At 35.2% G+C, this 4,363-nt stretch overlaps 1 pseudogene across 2 annotated transcripts; it reads left to right on the top strand.

The window, feature by feature from the left end:
* Positions 1-400: 400 nt before the first annotated feature.
* On the top strand, positions 401-3,794 carry LOC145091593 (BTB/POZ domain-containing protein At3g05675 pseudogene; annotated as a pseudogene). 2 transcript variants are annotated; one of them, XR_013702228.1, is made up of 2 exons: positions 401-580; positions 2,330-3,794. The product of XR_013702228.1 is annotated as a BTB/POZ domain-containing protein At3g05675 pseudogene, transcript variant X2 (transcript). The 2 variants fall into 2 exon arrangements; XR_013702227.1 differs by lacking the exon at positions 401-580 and adding an exon at positions 1,083-1,318.
* The last annotated feature ends 569 nt before the right edge of the window (positions 3,795-4,363 follow it).

The following is a 4,363-nucleotide window of genomic DNA, read 5'->3' as shown; positions in this document are numbered from 1 at the left end:
AAAAAAAAGACACTTGTATTAGAGCATTAGGCATGGGCCCGTTGAGATTGTGATATAACACCAAAGAGAAAATGGTGTTTATGGTGTTATGACGATGTTATGAGGAGGTTAAGAGGAGAAAAATAGAGAGAGAAGAAACGTGCAGCCAATCAATGTTTTCGTTTTAATATGTCATAACACCAATAAGATATGCCATAACACCAAGAGGGAAACGGTGTTTATGATGTTATCAAATGCCACATCAGCAAAAATATTAATTCTCGTTGCCCATTGCATATGCTCTTAGCCAGTAATCTATTTAAAAGCATGGATATTTTTGTCATTTTAGTGTTTATCCTTTTCTAGTGTATTGTTTTCCTCCCATGGACACATGTATATCTCTTCTGCAAAACAAAGCAAATGTCATCTCACGAAACCCTAATTTATAGCTCACTTATGCTTATCCATTTGGTTATCTATCTTCAACCCATCTCGATTCAACTTCATTCTTTGATACTCATTTCATAAAATTACCTTCTTGCTTTAATGTTCGAACAATCTTCCCCGTTCCCTATGTTTGGGGAATCAAAGCTTTAATAAGGTAACATTCAATTCTTGCTCTCCGAATATCGATTGTTTTTGTCAATGTTTAAATTTGCATTTTATGACTATCTGGATTCTGTTTCCTTATGCTTTCGTTTACTTTCATGACGAAAATCGTACCTTCGTATCCAGTTTACTTCAGGCACTTACGAAAATTACCCAAAAATGAGGTTTTCTCGATCACATGATCAAAATATATGCTGAGTTCGTTTTAATTGCTTAAATTGACTTGGTTGTGATCAACATATTCATTCAAGTTGTGTTGATTGTTTACATCTTGCTTACAACAATGAACTTGTGTCGATCATATAATTGTATATGCGAATATAAACCTTTGAATATTACAAGTAAAAAGTACTTGTTCTATCCCACAACACCTTTTTAGCATTCTCCTTTTCGAAGTTCATGTTTAATAGGCCCTTTTTTTAATTGAAAAATTAAAAAGCAACCTCTTAATTTTTAGATAAAAAGTGTCTTACAGCCTCTTAAAAAATACCTCTTGATTCTTTATTTACCTCTTAAAAGTTCAATGTGTTTGCGTATCTGAGAAAAACCAATTATGCCCTAAAAACACGAAAACACGGAAACCTTCGACGCCCAAATCTTCTCCCGTCTACCCCTTTCTCCTCCATCTTCAATATCGCGTTCGCCTCCCTCCATTCTGCAAAGCTGCCACCGCTCGCTCCCCCTCCACCTCCGGCAGCCTCGCCAGCCCCGCCTCCGCCAGCTTCTGCAGGTAAGAGTTTTGCTTTTCTTTTCATCTGAAAATCGAGTTGAAGATGTTTTTCTTCCTGAAAATCGACTATCAGATGTTTATTTTTTTCTTCCTCTGAAAATCGAGTTCAAGATACTAGGGCTGTTTTGGTTTTGGCTTTTATTTCCCGAAGTAAGATTTTCGTTTCTTGATGCAGATGGTCAGTTTTTTTTTTCTTCTGAAATCAGATTAAAGTTTGAAATGTTCATTTTTCTGAGATCATATGTTCTTGATGTTATGCTGAAATCTGATGCTGAAATCAGATGCTATGTGCTTTGTTTTGATGTGCAGTGAAAAACAAGTAGTAGATGGGGATAATTAAACAAACATTTTATATTGCCTACCATGTGTTTGCTGAATTGCTTAAACCAGGGGCTTGAATTGCCAAAAAAGGGTTTCAAATCTATATTTATTCATAATATTTTACTAGTCTTTAATTGTTACAGGGATTTCAGCCAAGTTCAAAACATTAAAAATAGTCTGTGCCACTTTCTATTTTTGTTATTCAAGAGGAAGTTGAAGTTGACAATTCCTTGAACATTCATTAATTTTGCCATTAAGTGTTCGATCATTTGCTTGAACGAGTCTTATTATATCACAAGTTACAAAGTCTTGGCTTCATCATTAGAAGATCAGTATATTCTAATTTTTATGCAAAACTGCAAGTAAAATTTCTATGAAGAACAACTAGTATTTTCATGTGTACGCCAATGAAATGGCATTGTACATTGAAAAATTTACCTTAGTTATGACATTGCTATATATGAGATTTGCTTTCTCTTTTATTATCAATTGAGTCAGCTCATGTTGCATATGAAATTTCTATGTATGATCTCTTTCTTAACTCATATATGAATCAATTATCTGCACTTTACATTTCTTTTCCCTTTTTATGTTACAAAGTTAGCAAACTACATTATGATTTCAACTTCAATACCAATTACCAATACAAATCCTTAAATTTTAACGGGTGCATTTTGATTTTCATTGTAGAAAGCATGAAATTGGTAGCTACGTATCCAACACATGGAAAGTTGGAAACAATTCTCATTCGGGCTTAACGACATAAACACAAGTGATGTCACCATTCGTCTGAGAAACACCAAAGGAAGACCCGAAGTGTTCCATTTGCATTCATCAATCCTCAAAGATAAAAGCAAATATTTTGCAGATACACTTTCTGATCCAAATTGTGGTGATTCTATCGATATCTACTGCTTAGATTCCAACTATGAACACCATGTTGACCTCTTGAAACGTCTCTATCTTCCCAAAGATTCTCTTTTAGAATCATGGAATTCTGTCCACTCTGCTCTTGGTGTTCTTGAATTAGCGACAGAGTTCAACTGTCACGAAATCATTGAAAGCTGTGTTCAGTATTTAGAAGCTGTCCCATGGGAAGATAAAGAAGAAGAATTAATCTTGAAAGTAGTTCCTAAACTGGGTCCATTAGCAATGCCCATATTAGCTAGAGTTGACCCTGTTGACTTTTCCTCTACAAAAAACGTTTTCCTTTCTGCTATCCGATTTGCCACCTCAATTGTTTCTCCATCCGCTCCATTTGGCGATGAGTTGAAAACTTCAGCTCAAGAACAATTGGAGTACATGTTAGGCGATGATGATGAAGAGATCCCTTTAGTCATAGCAGATGAAGAAGTCAAATCAGAGTCAACGAAAGGACTCATGAACATTTCTTCTTCATTTGAAAAAGAATTGTCTTGTTTACTTTCAGAGACCGAATATGAAGTTACAGAGAAGAAAGTAATGCAGTCACTTTCAGATCTTGGATGGATTTGCAACATTCTTTCCAAAATGGACCTCATGAAAGAGTTTGTTGACCAATGGATTGACCTTTCAGATAGAGTGATTGGGGTTATGGAGGACAAGATATTGAAAAATGGAATGTGGGATTTGAAATTGAAGATTATAGAGTTAACAGGGAAGGTTTTAGATGCGGTTGGATATGGGAATGTGATCATGCCAGCTGTACGTAGAGTGGAGTTAGTGAAAACATGGCTTCCTTATATCAGAAAGATGAAACCAGTTCTTGATTCTATTGGGGATAATGAGAGTGGATTTCCTTACAAGATGGATGATGATTTGTGTCAAAGCATTGAAGGGGCAATTGTGGCATTGTTATCAGCACTTCCATCGAATGATCAGGCTGATATTTTAGCAGACTGGATGAGTGGGGAGCAAGAGCAAGTGAGGTATCCTGATTTGAGTGAAGCTTTTGAGATTTGGTGTTATAGGACTAAATCTGCAAAAAGAAGATTGGTGGAGGGGTTGGATAGACTTGGTAAAAGTAAAACTACTGTGAGCTTGTGATCACAAACTGAAACTGGTTGCTATTGTGGTTGTAAGTTTATATCGATATGTTGAAAAGGTTACAGAACGATTTAATTGTTGAGTTGTTTGCAATTTCTTGTTGCTAATTGAAGCCTTTTTTATCGAGTTCCTGGATTGTTTCTTAGTAATGGTGATGCCATTGTCATATATATTTACTTTGAAACATGAAATGATCTGTTAATTAGATGCTTCAATGGTAGTGATATGTAGTTTTTTTTTTTTATTATCTACTATAAAGCAAGCGAATTGGTTGAGTCTTGCATTTTAAGAGGTGCAGATTTTAATAACTCAAAACACAAACATTTTATGCATAGTTGAAATAGACACGATGGAGTCCAGTTTCAGGATGTCTTCTTCTTTTGGTGGAATCTTGTTTTTTTGTTCTATCTAACAAATCTATCAACATGAATTCCATTCCATATAGAGGGAGGTTAACTTTTTTGAAATGGGAAGTTTGCATTTGGTTTGGTTTTTGTGGTTCATCATTTTTTTTAAGTTCCAAGTTTTATTTTTGTTTTATGTTTAATTTTGATTTGGTGGTGGTGGTGTTTGCCTAATGTGGTGACCGAAGAAGAAGAAAGAGAGAGGCAGAGTAAATTTGCGAGAGAAAGAGGAACCAGAGAATGGTCATGCTGCACATTCTGAACATGTTATTGTGAATATAGGTGTATGGTTGTA

This window comes from Lactuca serriola, chromosome 3 (assembly GCF_051521515.1).
Source record: "Lactuca serriola cultivar US96UC23 chromosome 3, Lser_US96UC23_V15, whole genome shotgun sequence".
NCBI classification, from domain to species: Eukaryota; Viridiplantae; Streptophyta; class Magnoliopsida; order Asterales; family Asteraceae; genus Lactuca; species Lactuca serriola.
Note: the sequence above shows the minus strand (reverse complement) of the source record. Positions and strands in the feature narration are given on the sequence as shown.